The 16,534-nt window shown below is 42.1% G+C and overlaps 1 protein-coding gene and 1 non-coding gene across 3 annotated transcripts in view; both read left to right on the top strand.

Annotated features, from left to right (window-relative positions):
- TRHR (thyrotropin releasing hormone receptor) overlaps positions 1–16,534 on the top strand; it is a 48,237-nt gene that overhangs the window by 11,290 nt on the left and 20,413 nt on the right. The window lies entirely within an intron of this gene.
- Positions 4,652–4,724, top strand: TRNAC-ACA (transfer RNA cysteine (anticodon ACA)). The gene has a single exon. It is a non-coding gene; the product is annotated as a tRNA-Cys (tRNA).

Raw genomic sequence — 16,534 nt, 5'->3', positions numbered from 1 at the left:
ACTGGATCATATAATAACTCTATTTTTAGTTTTCTTGAGAAACCTGCATACTGCTTTCCACTGTGGCCGTGCCAACATGCATTCCCACCAACAGTGCACGAGGGTTTCCCTTTCTTTCCATCCTTGCCAACATTTGTTATTTGTGGTCTTTTTGATGATAGCCATTCTGACAGGTGTGAAAAAATAAAAACACTAATTTGAAAAGATGCATGTACCCTAATGTTCATAGAATAATTATTTACAATTGCTAATATATGGAAGCAACCTAAGCGTCTACCAACAGTTGAAGAGATAAAGAGGATATGGTACATCTATACAATGGACTACTGCTCGGCCATGAAAAAGAATGAAATTTTGCAGTTTGCAACAACGTGGATAGACTTGGAGAGTATTACGCTAAGTAAAATAAGTCAGAGAAAGACAGATACTGTATGATACCACTTATATGTGGAATCTAAAAAATAAAACAAACTAGTGAATATAACAAAAAAAGAAACAGACACAGATACAGAGAACAAACTAGCAGTTACCAGTGGTAGGAGGAAAGGAAGGGGGGCCAGTTAGGATTAGGGGATTAAGAGGCACAGACTACTATGTATAAAATAATCTACAAAGACATTGTACAGCACAGGAATATAGATGATACTTTATAATAACTGCTGTTGTTGTTCAGTCGCTTAGTTGTGTCCCACTCTGTGTATAGACTCCATGGACGGCAGCACACCAGGTTTCCTTGCCCTTCACCATCTCCCAGAGTTTGCTCAAGCTCATGTCCACGAAGTCGATGATTCCAACCAACCATTTCATCCTCTGCTGCCCTCTTCTCTTCTTGCCTTCAATCTTTCCCAGTGTCAGGGTATTTTCCAATGAGTCAGCTCTTCACATCAGATGGCCAAAGTACTGGAGCTCCAGCTTCAGCATCAGTCCTCCCAGTGAATATTCAGGGTTGATTTCCTTTAGGATTGATTAATCTCTAAGCTGTCCATGGGACTCTCAAAAGTCTTCTCCAGCACCACAGTTCAAAAGCATCAATTCTTCAGTGCTCAGCCTTCTTTATGGTCCAACTCTCACATCTATACATGACTACTGGAAAAACCATAGCTTTGATTTGCAGACCTTTATTGGCAAAGTGATGTCTCTGCTACCTTTAAAATTATGAATCACTATATGGTATACCTGTAGCTTATATAATATTGTACATCAACTATAACTTTTTTATTTTTTATTTTTTTTATTTTTATTTTATTTTATTTATTTATTTTAATTTAAATTTTATTTTATTTTTAAACTTTACAATATTGTATTAGTTTTGCCAAATATCAAAATGAATCTGCCACAGGTATACCTGTGTTCCCCATCCTGAACCCTCCTCCCTCCTCCCTCCCCATACCCTCCCTCTGGGTCGTCCCAGTGCACCAGCCCCAAGCATCCAGTATCGTGCATCGAACCTGGACTGGCGACTCGTCTCATACATGATATTACACATGTTTCAATGCTATTCTCCCAAATCTCCCCACCCTCTCCCTCTCCCACAGAGTCCATAAGACTGATCTATACATCAGTGTCTCTTTTGCTGTCTCGTACACAGGAGTTGAACAAAACAGTAGGAAAATACAAAGTTAGGCTGTACAATGTGCAGAAGAGACACAAGGAGTGGTGAACACCGCACATGATGCTAGAGAGCAGCACCCCCCAACAGGGAAGAGTCACTGCACTTTTGAAAAACAAGTAGGCATTCACCAGGCTTACATGAAACCAGCAGGATTAGTCATTTACATAGCCAAACAGATCCCAGGGTAAGACTTTGGAAGGCCCTGTGTGTCACTAAAAATATCTAAATTTGGTTCTAGGGCACCAGGGAACCACTGAAGGACTCTAACAAGGACAGTGGCAAACTGGATTTGACTTTTGGAAACTTTACTCATGAAATTTTACAATGAATCCAGCCTATAACCTGAGAAACAGAAATGACACTTTTGGAATCCAAGCAAGAAAGCAAAGACTTGCATTAAGATGTAAGTAGAGAAGGCTAGGATGGATGTATAGAGCAAAATCAGTGGGATTTAACTACTAATTTGTCAAATGACAAAGGGAGAAGTTCCTAAATCGAGTCCCAGATTTTCAGCTGGAATGAGTGGACAGGCAGTGGTGTTAGGAAGCATGGCACAGAATACAAGAGGATGAATGGCCTTTACCTATATTTATTCCTTCTTCATAGCTGCAGGTGTGTCCACTAGATTCTCCCGTGTATACCAAGCTCATTTAACTTTGCAACCTTGCTGGTGTCATTTTTCCCACCTGTAAAGCCCTCCCCACCATCAATACCTCCCACCTCTCTGAAAAGCTCAAGGTCCCAGTTCAGGCTTCATTAGAGCAAGGAATCCCATAGGCTGAACATCTACCCAAAGGCAGAGTCCAGCATGACCTCTGGAGTCAGAAAAATGTAAGTTCAATTCTACATCCTGTCTCTCTAACTGGATAAGTTATTTTACTTCATAATACTTGTTTGTTCAAGGGTAACATGGGATACTAATGATACCCACTCATAGGGTTGCTGTGAGGAAATGCCTAGTACATAATAAGCATTCCATAATTCTTATTTACTATACTTAAATTACATGTCATAATTAGAATATTGTTTATCCCCACCTTATTCATGAAATAGCAAAAATTTTAGACTAGTAATTCATTCCTGAAGAAGACAAAGTTTAGAGATCATAGTAGATAGATCTTCCAGGCTCACCTAGCAGCATATTCATAAGATCAAATTAGTAAGTATTTCTCAGTCTTCTGCTCTATGCCCAGAGAGAAATATAGTAAGCACATTAAGTTTATATGAACTGATTCAATATATCATCACCAGAATCCTGAGTAGGAACTAACTGTAAAAGAGGACTTGGAGGCATAGGAATACAAAGTTGATCTGCCAGTTGTGTCAAAGCCAAGATTTTAACCCATCTCACCTGCTCCATTTCAACCATAGAGTACGAGAAAAATCAAAGGAGAGATCAGTGAGGATTTCCTGGAGCTGGAGGTTTGGGCCACATTAAAGAGACTGAGCGGAAAGAGGTCATTCCAGATAAAGGAGGGAGATGAGAAGGATCTGATGGTATTATCAATGGGAGAAAAAGCCCAGAATTTTATTATAAAGCATGCTCTGTCTGAGGAGTAGTAATGCAATTAGCTAGATGTGAGCCAAAAGTTTATGGGAAATAAATGCGGAGGACCTGCAAGCTTGGGTTGGATCAGTGAGGCCAGAAAGCCAAGCACAGGGCCCCCACTGGCGCCTGCCTTCCCAAGTCCCCCATCAGGCTGGTGAACAGCACCAAGGAAGTCACATTCCACGGGGTGCAGCTTCGGAGTTTCCCTTCCAGTGGGCCCTCATTAACCCCTGCCTATCCATGTTCCTGACAGCTCAGTTGGTAAAGAATCTGCCTGCAATGCAGGAGACCCCAGTTCAATTCCTGGATCTGGAAGATCCCCTGGAGAAGGGATAGGCTATCCACTCCGGTATTCGGTTCAGCTGGTAAAGAATCCACCTGCAATGTGGGAGACCTGGGTTTGATCCCTGGGTTGGGAAGATCCCCTGGAGAAGGGAAAGGCTACCCACTCCAATATTCTGGCCTGGAGAATTCCATGAACAGTATAGTCCATAGGGTCGCAGAGTTGGACACAACTGAGCAACTTTCACTTTCATCCATGTACAGGGCCATCATCAGTTCCCTTTTTCTGGGCCGTAAATGCCCTCCTCTTGCGTAAATTTCCACAAGTCTGCTCTCCAAGTCATCACACCTGGAATTTTTTTCCTCTGAAATCCCCCCAGCACCCACCTTCTTCTCTCTAATGCTGTTTCCCTAATTCCAGCCTCATCATGTCCTCTCTGCACTGGAGACCAGGAGGCCAGTCTCTCTGCCTGGACAAACCATTGCATAAGCTTCCTTCCTAACCACTCCCCTGCCTCTTGGTTGACCTCTTCCAATTCAGCCCCCAGGGTGCTGCTAGAATGAGCTAAAACACACACTAGATAGCATCGCTATGCTGCCCGAGCCTTCCAATACCCTCATTTCCTATAGGTTTACATCCAAAGTGTTATCACACTGGGACAGCTAAGTTCTGCCTCCTGCTTACTTCTTCCAGCTCATCTCCTTTCTGTCCCCAGCATACCCTTTCACAAGCAGTGTCCTTTATCTGGCCACACTCTCTCCTTCCCTCAAGCCAGTGTACATACTCTCCCCGCAGCAAGCATTCCAAACAGGTGCAAGAACAGAGTGCTACAGACAGAAGGACAAGCACCAATCCCTGCCCCTGGAGGGAAGGAAAGCCTGCTCTGAAAGCTGATCTGTGAGAGGGTGAATGGGAAGTAACAGGTCTGATGAGGACCCGCATGCACCACATTGCTGAAGCCATTTGTTCACGTGTCTCTCCCACCAGATTGTGTGCTTTGTTGAAAGAAATCTTAAAGGACAGATGTTAAAAAACATTGTCAGAAATCTTTAGCTTACAATAAGGATATGGAAATTTTAGATTGTAAGTATTTAGGATTTGGAAAAAGTTAGACTCTAAGTGAGTAGTCAGGAACAGATATGTGCATTTACAAACCAGTAGAATAATAGAAAGCAAGTATGACTAGGATTGAATTTATTTGTATATTTGCCTGGTGGCTCAGATGGTAAAGCGTCTGCCTACAATGCAGGAGACCCAGGTTCAATTCCTGGGTCAGGAAGATCTCCTGGAGAAGGAAATGGCAACCCACTCCAGTATTCTTGCCTCAAAAATCCCATGGACGGAGGAACCTGGTAGGCTACAGTCCATGGGGTTGCAAAGAGTCAGACATGACTGATCGACTTCAGTTTCTTTCTTTCTATTCTTTTTATTGCACTACAGTTAACATTATATTCATTTCAGATGTACATGAGTGATTCAGCATTTATATACATTATGAATTGATCACCATGACAAGTCTGCTAACCTTCTGTCACCATACAAAGTTATTATTGTAATTATCTCCATGACATTTATTTTTATAACTAGAAATTTATACTTCTTAATTCTCTTTACTTATTTCACCCAACACCCCATCACCCTATCCCTTGCTAACCACCAGTTTGTTCTCTGTTATCTATGAGTTTGTTTTTATTTGATTTGATTGTTTGGTTTTTTAGATTTCACATACAAACACAGTTTATTTTATCACACTTCATAGGTATTGCAATTTTTGCAAATTGAAATTTTGTGGCAATCCCGTACTATTGGATGATAGCATTTTTTAGCAATAAAGAATTAATTAAAGTATGTATATTGGTTTATTTTAGACAAAATGCTTTTATGCACTTAATAGACCACAGTATAGTGTAAACATAACTTTTATATGCCCTGGGAAAGCAAAAAATACATGTAACTCGCTTTATTGTGATAGTCCCTTTATTGCTATGGTCTAGAACCAAGCTCACAATTACTCTGAGGTGTGCCTGTATAAGTGAAATCATACAGTATTTGTCTCTCTGTCCCACTTACTTCACTTAGCATATATTTACCCTCTGGTCCATCCACATATTACAAATGGCAAGGTATTATTCTTTTTTAAGGCTGACTGAACTGAACTGAATAGGTAGGGGGGTCAGGAGCCTCTTTGGAGGGCCCAGATGGGACAGGTGGGTTGGGTGAGATGGGTCCCAGGGGACACCAGGATAGGGTACACAGCTTTAGCTCAGTTGATGGAGTGGGACAGACATGGTGTGTGCCAGCCCTGAGCCAGCTAGGTGAAAGAGAGTGAAAGAAATCTGGGACCCACCAGTGCTTTCGTCCCCAGAGAAAGTGCCACCAGAACCCCGTGCCTGTGGCACCTGTCCTTATGTCAGTGATCTCCTCTGTGTAAGGCCCAGGTTCTTTTCAAGCTGCTACCTGTGTGCTGGGACTCAGAGGGAATAGGTTTATGTGCAAGGGTGAAATCTCAGTTTCCCCACAGCCCTCCAGCTCTCCTGGACATAAGCCCCTCTGGGTTTCAAAGCTAGATGTTATGGGGGGGAAATCATCTTCCCAGTGCAGGACTCCTGGGGCTGGGGAGCCCAAGGAAAAGCTCAGACCCCTCACTCCTCAGGGTTGGGGAGGGGGTTCACCATGAACATTGTGTCCCTCTCACTTGTGGATCACTGTCCTGAGGGTGGGGGTTCTGACTGGACCGCATCTCGGCCCCTCCTACCCATCTCAGCATGGCCCTTTCCTTATGTCCTGAGTTGTAGAGAAGCTTTTCTGCTCGTCTTCAGGTTGTCCTCAGAGACGATTGCTGTGTATGTAGTTGTGGAGCGTCCCTGGGAAGGGGTGAGCTCAGAATCTTCCTACTCCACCGTCTTGATTCCGACTCTGACTAGAGGTGAATTTTTTTTAAGGGAAGGACAGATGGACAAAATCCAAGTTCTGGAGCAATGACTGCATTTAAGAGGCTAGAAGAGGGTTGGGTTCTTTGCTAGAGATTAAAAAAACACACAATTCCCCTCCTTGGAACAGCCAGAGGGCCAAAGGCATATTTGTAGTGGGTGATTCCAGTTACAAGGGAAAGTAAAGAAAGACGAATGAGCCAAGGAGAGTGAGAAGTTTCAGTTAAATAAATCAGTGGATTTATCTAAAACTGGGAAGTCATGACCTTGACACTAGAGTCAGACACAGCTCTCCAGAGCTGCATGGGAGGCACCTAAAAAGAACTTGAATAAACTAAAAATTAAATTAGCTCTGAAGATTAAACAAAGCTAAATATATGTGCTCATGGAATAGGATGAATAATGTAAAGCACCTGACATCCATATTTAGTTGCAATAAAAATAGATAATATTATTTTGGAAAAGAAAATAGTACAACCTTTTACAAACAACACAGGTGACTTTGAGCCAAAATCTATATCCCTTGGATAAATTACCTAAGCATAATTATAAATTAGCTGCAAGTAAGTAAAGCATCCTATGCCTTTCCAATCTATGCCTTTGTTGTTTGAGTTTTATGGGGATTTATGACCATGGGAGAATTCAGCATCCTTTCTGCAGGCGGCAGCTCTTAGCTGGGAAGATAAGGAGAGTGGTGGCACCACTGGGAGAGTGAGAAAGGAAAGAGGCAGAGTAAATGCAGAGCACCCCATGGATCTTTAAAGATCATTTGTAGAGTCAAGTGACTAAAGCCCCCATGTGCAGGACTGACATCCTGCCATGGTTCCTCTGATGAGAGCTCAGCTTTGTGACTGATTCTGCCTGACAAACATTTGCAATACTACGCATGTAGAAAAATCTGAGGGAAGAGTCAGAGAGGAGTGCACGGAGACAGTTTTGTTCTACGGGGAAAAGATAGAAAGGGACTCGGATTCAGGATGAATTTACAGAAGAAATATTTAACTAGGTATTATAAAGTGCTAGAATGGACCACCAGGAGTTTCTTTACAAATCCATTAGGCATGTCTCTGAAGAAGTTAAGAGCAATCGAGTCAATACTTTTGTATAAACCAACTGCAGTCCACAGTGGAGGTATTATCCTGGAATTAAGGATGGCTTTGTTCAATTTTTATAATCCCTTCAAGTTCATTATTATATGGAATGGGAAAACAGTGGGATTAAAGTTCAGTCCCCGGGTCAGGAAGATCCCCTGGAGAAGGAAATGCCTATCCACTCCAGTATTCTTGCCTAGAAAATCCCGCAGACAGAGGAGCCTGGTGGACTACAGTCCATGGGGTCACAAGGAGTCAGACATGACTAAGTGATTAACACAAGGACAGATGTGCATCTACTCATTTATGATTCAGTTGAATACCTACTGTATGTCAGGCACTGAGTTAGGCACTAGGATATACACATGAACAGGAGTTCCCACTCACAAAAATATCTTAGTCTAATAGGAAAAACAAGAAAGTAAACTGGTCACTAACGCCATAAAGGAACAAGTGTCATCATGGGGGGAAGCACCGATTAGTGTTATCTGATCCAGGTAGTTTTGGGGAAAGGTGAGCATCAAAAAGGCTTTCTGGAAAAGAAAATTCCTAAACTGAATGGATGATGGAAATTAATGGAAGCTGTGTAGGTGAAGAAGGTAAAGGTGACTTATGCAAAGGTAACCATAGAGGTGAAGGCCAGGGGTCCAGAAAGAACAGAATCAGTCCAAAGAACTGACATAGCTCACTAAGCCCGAGCAACAAAAGTGGAGACAACCAGGAATGAAGTCTTAGTCTAGGGTACTGAGAAGGCTTCCCTGGTGGCTCAGATTGTAAAGAATCTGCCTGCAGTGCAGGAGACCCAGGTTCTATCTCTGGGTCAGGAAGATCCCCTGGAGAAGGGAATGGCAACCCACTCCAGTATTCTTGCCTGGACAATTCCATGGATAGAGGAGCCTGGCAGGCTGCAGTCCATGCGGTTGCAAAGAGCCAGACACAAGATTGAGTGGCTAACACTTTCACTGAGAATTTGGACAATATTCTAAAGGCTATGAAAAGTCATTGGAAGACTGTAAGGCAAGGTGTATTATAGTTAAATTTATGCTTGAGGATGATCACTGTTTTCAGTTGGCAAAAGATTAGACCAAAGTCAAAGACATTAGTTAGGAGAATGCTGAATGATATGAGTGAGGTAATCTGAGTAATTCTGCAAAGGCCTAATACACTGAGGGAAATAGCAGTGAAAATAGTAAGATATATTTGAAATAGAATCCATAGACTTGATAGATCTAGGTATGTAGAAAAGGGGAGAGAAATGACTCCAACACTTGAACCACTGAGATAAAAAGTGGTGTGACAGTTGAGAGTCTGCATTCTGGATCTCATGCCCATGTGAGTGCCTGGACCATGAAAATAATAAATATTATTATTAATTGAATAGTGTGATTTGTCTAAATGAAGACAATTAGTGGAGGAACATATTTCAAGGAGGGTGAACGTGTTAAATTCAGTTCTGCCTTCATTGTGTTTGAAGTGCCGATAGAATACACAGGCACAGTCAAAACCACGGAATTAGAGCTCGAATAAACATCTGACCCAAAGATATAGATTTGAGAACAAATCAGGTTTTGGAAGGCTCTGGAGTAAGTGTAATTATAGGAGGAAATTTTGTGGAATTGAAAAGAAACCCTGGAGTAGCTTGAATTATAGGAAGGCTAGGATGAACAGCCTATGAAATTAACAAAAGTGAAGTGAAGTGAGGTCGCTCAGTCATGTCCGACTCTTTGTGACCCCATGGACTGTAGCCTACCAGGCTCCTGAGTCCACGGAATTTTCCAGTCAAGAGTACTGGAATGGGTTGCCATTTCCTTCTCCAGGGGATCTTCCCAACCCACAGCTCGTACCCGGGTCTCCCGCACTGCAAGCAGATGCTTTACCATCTGAGCCACTTCCAAAGAGGAAGAAAAAAGAATAGTGGAAGTAGAGTCACAGAAGCCAAAGGAGAGAACTTTCAATAACGGATCAATAAAGGAGGCAAAGATAAGAACTGAATAATCACCTAAAATAGGTATTGGTAATCTTTGTGAGTAGCATTTCCACAAAAGTGTAGGGAAGAAGAATAAATCAGATCTCATGCAGTTGGTGAATAAGTTGATGAGATGAAGAAAACTGGAAAGAGAGAATGAACAGCCATCCTAAGCTTGACTGTGACAGACAATAATGACAGTGAGAAACAAGACGGGGTATTTTTATAATTGTTTTACTTGTATTTTATTTCTTAAGATGAAGAACCCCGAGCCTGTTTAAATCATAATGGGAAAGAGGTAGTTGAATGGGAGGATTTATTTGTAGATACACAAGCCAGTCCAAGTATTGGTAGAGCCCAGTTTCTGAGGATGCAAAAAAGGAAACCATAAAGAGTGTAGGCAAAGCTCTCAGACTTAGAGAGGAAAGGGGCATCCTTGTTTTCCTTGTCAGCAGGGTCTGTGTCTAATTCACTGACCCATTTACAGCACCTAGCACTATGTATGGCACATAAAAGTATCCCATAGGTGTTCATTAAATAAATAAATGGATAAATGAATGAGTGAAAGAAGGAATGAATAAGATACAAAAAAAAAAAGAGATGATGATGACCATGTTGCATGAGTTTTAAGTGCTGGGGCAGGAAGTAGAGAGTTCTCACAAGCTGGTCTGTATTTTCTCAGTAATGGGATGGACAGTATCAACTGAGAATGAACAAGCAATGGCAGAGAGAGGGAACATGGGAAAGTTCCCACGAAGTTCATTGTGGAAAATGGGAAAGGTCAGTGGCAGGGAGAGCAGGAACAGGATTCAGTCGCATTCTTGTTTAGAAAAGGTGAACCAGAGCACTAGAAAATTGTTCCTGCCGTTTAGTCACTAAGTCGTGTCTGACTCTTTTGAGACCCCATGGACTGTAGCCCACCAGGCTCCTCTGTCCATGGGATTTCCCAGGTAAGAATACTGGAGTGGGTTGCCATTTCCTTCTCCAAGGGATCTACCTGACCCAGGGACTTAACCCATGTCTGCTGCATTGGCAGGAGGATTCTTTACCACTGAGCCACAGGGAAGCCCAATAGTAAATTACAGGCGGTCTGATTTCTTCATGACATCTGAATACTTGCAGTGGACCTCTTCTAAGACTTATTCCCAATAAACATCTCCAGCAAATTAGGAAAACCCATCCCTTTGTTTGGACAAGCAGAGGTCTTTACTCATGCTGCCCTGTTTAGAGGAGCCATTTCTTTGTCCTCAAGGTTTGTTTCCCTTCAGTTGCAGCAAGGGACACCCCCACAACGGGTACAATTTCACATTTAGCACTTCATTCCCTTTCACTGAGGCAAAGATCTTAAGACAAAGAGTCAGATCAGACCAAACGTGATGCATTGCCACAGGGCAGGGATTTTCACATTTACCAAAATTGCCATGGGAAGCTCTGCCTCCATATCGATAGGAGCCAGGTGCCTTGATAAACCCCTTCATCAAAAACATTGTGGACAGGATGAGTTCGTGGGCAGTAACTCCTTCCTCACCTCTCCTTTATCAGCATCCTCAGCTGACGTGCCTAGTGTTCAGTCTGTTTTTCTCTCCCCTCAAGCATCTTGGCTGTTTCCACTTTATATACTTCCGAGTTTTTATTGATACTTCTGAGTTTTTATTGAAGTATAGTTGATTTACAACTCTGTGTTAGTGTCAGGTGTACAAAAAAAGGGAATCAGTTACACATATACACATGCCCACCCTTTTTCTTAGATTCTTTTCTCATATAAATCATTAAAGAGTACAGAGTTCCCTGTGCCACACAGAAGTTCTTATTGGTTATCTATTTTATATATAGTAATGTGTATGGATTTCCCAGGTGGTGCTGGTGGTAAAGAATCTGCCTGCCAGTGCAGGAAACTTCAGAGATGCAGGTTTACTCCCTGGGTCCGGAAGATCCCTTGGAGAAGGGAATGGCAACCCACTCCAGTATTCTTTCCTGGGAAATCCCATGGACAGAGGAGCCTGGCAAGCTACAGTCCACGGGGTCACAGAGTTGAACATGGCTGAGTGCCTTACAAAGCTCCTTGGTGTGTATATGTCAATCACAATCTCCCAAATTCTCACTGCCCCCTATTCCCTGGTAACCATAAGTTTGTTTTCAACAAGTGTGACTTCTGTTTTGTAAATAAGTTCATTTGTACCTTTTTTTTTTTTTTTTTTAGATCCCATATATAAGCAATATCACATGGCATTTGTCCAGTTTATCTTTGGAGGATTTTGGAAACACACTTAAAGATGATTAGCCTTGAGACAAAACCAACACACTCCATTTTGCACACAGTCCTTGACTTTAACTTTGCTATTGACTTTATCTCAAAGAAAGCGGGTATAATGAAGTACAGACACCCTTAATAAACAGGGATCCACACGATCAAGGGTGCTTGACCCTTCTTGTTCAAATGCAAGTATATGGGTTCTTGTGCCTCGCTGAGACCCTTGAGATGCTAAAGGCAAAACCAGAGAGGCTTCACATAATGACACTTTTTTCTATCAGTGCTACACTTTACACTTTAGCATCATGCAGAAAGTTTGTTTATTTCTCAGAGGAGCTCTCCCATCTCAAGAAGCCTGTGCCAGCCACTCAAAATCCAAATTTTGGATTCAGACAAGTGGGAACTGCTGTTATTCACCATGGCTTTTAAGCTAATGAATAAAAGCTTCTGTTGCTGGCTCCTCCCCAACTCCACCCAAATCCTCAGAAAAATTAATTAAAAGAGGTTTTTAAATCACATCAGACTTATGGTCCCCTTCTAAACATGCTTTAAAATAGATAATTATCCATGCATAAACCACAAATAGAAAAAGCACTTTGGAAATTTTTTTTAAATCATGAAGACTAAGGCATACACAAAGAAAAAACCTCACAATCTTATTAAACTTATTCAAAAGAGAGACATTTCTAGGCTGAGATAGTATGGATTATCTTCTCAAATAATTTTTAATGGCTATTAAGAAACTCTTGGTCGCCCTTCAAGTTTTGCAAATGTAGACCCACTTTCAGATGCTGCTGCTATCTTTTTTTGAAGAGTTACAGAGAAAAGCTATTAGGATTCTATTCAATAAGGCCACCTTCCTGCCTCAGCTAAACTGACCCAATACAATCCCATTATTAAGGATAGTTGTTGTTATTTAGTCTCTAAATCATCTCTGACTGTTTTGCAACCCATGGACTGTAGCCTGGCAGGTTTCTCTGTCCATGGGATTTCCCAGGCAAGAATACTGGAATGGGTTGCCATTTCCTTCTCCAGGGGATCTTCCTGACCCAGGGATTGAGCCTGTGTCTCCTGCTTTGGCAGTTGGATTCTTTACAGCTGAGACACCAGGGAAGCCCCAAATATTAGGGATAGAGTAAAGTTATTTAGTAACATGGAGGAATATAAAATATTCATTCAAAAACACCAGTAATTTTATCATGAAAATGAATCATGGTGATTAGCAAGGCTAAAATTCACAAAACCATTTTCCCTAAAGAGAAATAGAAGTTTCTGCTTTTAGAGGTAAAACATCTTGGTAAACAGTTATGTAGCAGTGCCAGGGAAAGTAGTGTGCACATAAGCCTCTGTAATAAGGACTGATTTCCCTATGTACTAACTAGCCTATATTTCATATATGTTCCATGTTTACCATCATCATCATAAAGATTTGAACATACTATACCTTAATGCGTGTGCTCATTCACTTCAGTTGCGTCCAACTCTTTGCAACCCAATGGACCGTAGCCCACCAGGCTCCTCTGTCCATGGGATTTTCCAGGCAAGAATACTGGAATGGGTTGCCATGCCCTCCTCCAGGGGATCTTCCCAACCCAGTGATCAAACCCACATCTCCTGCAATGCCAGGCAGATTTTTTTACCACTGAGCCACCAGGGAAGCCAGGATATCTTAATAATGTATTGTAAATTTATCAACCTTTTTTCCACTCCAAGTCTGTAGCCAAAATTCAGCCTGTACCAATTTGAGTCTCAGAGACAGACTTTTGGGTGAGGTGGTGCTAATGGTAAAGAACCTGCCTGCTAATGCAGGATGTAAGAGAAGCAGGTTTACTCCCTGGGTTGGGAAGATCCCCTAGAGAAGGGAATGGCAACCCACTCCAGTATTCTTGCTTGGAGAATCCCATGGACAGAGGAGCCTGGTGGGCTCTGGTCTATAGGGTTGCAAAGAGTTAGATACAACTGAAGCAACTTCACACACGAAAAAAATAGCTTTATTTTTTGGGGGTTCCAACTGGTCGGGGGTCTGTGTGCTTGTGGGCAGCATACAGTTAACTTCTTTCACCTGGTAGGAGTTTTAATATCTTCAACACAGCTCAAAGATATTGTTATGTGTATCCCTTGAGGGGGAACCAAGACCCTGCCCCAAGGCTGCACTACTGTTTCTTGTGTGCTCCTGTCTGTCTCTGCATCTCCTTCCTTCCCTGATTAGCACCTGTTTGAATTGGCCTGTAGGAACTCAAGGACGATCATGGAGGCTACATGAAGCCCTTTTCCTGAAAACAAGAAATGGGGGCCCAGAAATACTTTTGTGCCCAGGAGCCTCATACCGTCCTACTGGGTTTCAAAACCACTAAAAAGCAGGACATTTCCCCTTCAATAGCAGAAGCACATCCCAACACAAATTCTAAACGGAAGGCAACTTTACCAGCTCTCCAGGAGCCTGGAGGGTTCTAAAAATTCCAAGAGATTCTTACAACCCTCCTCAAAGCCTCCCCAGTTGAGGTCCAGAGTCACTGTGTATATAACGCTACCTTCAGTTCAGTCACTCAGTCGTGTCTGACTCTTTGCAACCCCATGAACTGCAGTACACCAGGCCTCCCTGTCCATCACCAACTCCCAGAGTTTACACAAACTCATGTCCATTGAGTCGGTGATGCCATCCAACCATCTCATCCTCTGTTGTCCCCTTCTCCTCTCGCCTTCAATGCTACCTTAGATTCTTCAATTAGTATCATGCCCCCAGGGCACTTGTCATATCTTCCTGCCACCAATGTAACCAGGCAAGTAGTCTGTCCCACTTGCCTAGGTAGTGGTTTATTAACCTTTCTGGTAAGTAATATTATTGATAGGCAAAATTTGTTGAATACCTGATTGAGTGTTCTAGACACTGTTTAGACCTTCAGAATCAAGGTGAAAAAACCTTGAGAAATGTGATGAGTAAATAAGACAACTAATTTACTAAGATCAAAGACTTCTCTTTTACAGCAGACCCATAGACCTAACATCTAAGGAGCGGGGTTAGAATCAGGGAATAAATACACATAGCATATAAATAGGGCTTCCCTGGTGGCTCAGATGGTAAAGCGTCTGCCTGCAATGCGGGTGACCCAGGTTCAATCCCTGGGTTGGGAAGATCCCCTGGAGAAGGAAATGGCAACTCACTCTAGTACTCCTGCCTGGAAAATTCCATAGATGGAGGAGCCTGGTAGGTGACAGTCCGTGGGATTGCAAAGAGTCTGACACGACTGAGTGACTTCACTCACTTACTTAGTATATAAATAAATGCACGTAGTATATCGGATTGTGATATATCAAAATGTAGAGAAAAATTAAGCAGATAAGGAGAATATGAAATGCTGAAATAGGAGGGGTATGATTTTAAACAGGACAATCAGAGGAATCAAATAAATAGACCATTTTTAGAGAGTAGTGTTGTTTTGATTCTATATGCAGGCATTAGTCAATGTCATTTGTAAATCAACGCCTGAAACAACAGGGTTTTTTCCCCAGCGATGAAATGTTAAAACAGGCTGGCCTACATTAGTCATTTGGCTTTTATGTGCAGGAAGTATAGCATTAGTGATACTATTTAATTATATTTCATAAACTTGTATAACACTTATTCCAAAAGGAAATGTATTCTATGTTCTAATTCAGAATTGAAATATTTCTCAATGGTGGAAATAAAGACCTCTAGGTAGGTCATTGATTAAGGGAGGTTTGTGATAAACATTTCTGTGTCCAAATAGTGTTCAGTTCAGTTCAGTTCAGTCGCTCAGTTGTGTCCGACTCTTTGCGACCCCATGAATCGCAGCATGCCAGACCTTCATTTTCTAAAATAAAGTATGACAATCTCTACTTGTCCTTCTCAATTGGGGAAGAAGAAACAGTTTTTAGGATAGAATAAGAAATTCCATTTTTTTGGTGGAAGCCAGAGTGGTTAAAAGGAAGATTGGGACAAACTGCCTGAATCAAATCCCAGTTTTCCACTGGTAAGTGGAAAGAGAGAAAGAAAATGTTAGTCGCTCAGTCATGTCCAACACTTTGTGATCCCATGGTCTGTAGCCACCAGGCTCCTCTGTCCATGGGATTCTCCAGGCAAGAATACTGGAGTGGGGTGCCATTCCCTTCCCCAGGGGATCTTCCTGATATAGGGATCAAACCCAGGTCTCCCGCATTGTAGGCAGATTCTTTATCTTCTCAGCCACAAGGGAGATGAGAGTACCTTCCTCATAAAACTATTGTCAAGATCAAAAGAGCTAATATGTAAATGAAGCACTTAGAACAGTGTTGAGGTCCTTTAATGGACCGGAACCTGGTGGTCTGGAGTCGACGATAAGAAAGTAAAGGAGAGAGAATGAGGCTGATATTCCTTGGTTTACGCAGAAAACCAATAAAGTCCCTGACATGGGGCTTGCTCTGTTCACGAAGGCCTCAGGTGCCCTCTTTAGGGCCCTTCACCAGAGGGTCTTAAAAGCCCGGGCAGAAAAGTGAACCCAGAGGGACTCTGCGCTCCAAAGACCTGAGAGAGAGAGAGAGAGAAAGAGAGAGAGAAAGCAAGACACGGGACCAAAGCTCTGATGGAGCAAAGGTGTTTTAATTAACATGGTGTGAGTATTTATACTGTCTTACAAGGTAGTTATTCTCAATAAAGATAAAGATTAAAATTCCAGACTTACAAAACATAGGTGATCCATATTAAAGAGAGAGAGAGTTGTAGACAATCACTTTTACCGTATGGTTCATAAGAAGGAAGAGGATATTTATCACCATATTGAAAAACTAACGAAGGAAATGCCTGAATTCCTCTGCCCTGGAAGAGGCTTGCCTCTCCTCTTAATTCCTGAGTATT

Source organism: Bos taurus, chromosome 14 (assembly GCF_002263795.3).
Source record: "Bos taurus isolate L1 Dominette 01449 registration number 42190680 breed Hereford chromosome 14, ARS-UCD2.0, whole genome shotgun sequence".
Lineage (NCBI taxonomy): Eukaryota > Metazoa > Chordata > Mammalia > Artiodactyla > Bovidae > Bos > Bos taurus.
The sequence above is the reverse complement of the archived record's forward strand: the minus strand, read 5'-3'. Positions and strand labels throughout refer to the sequence as shown.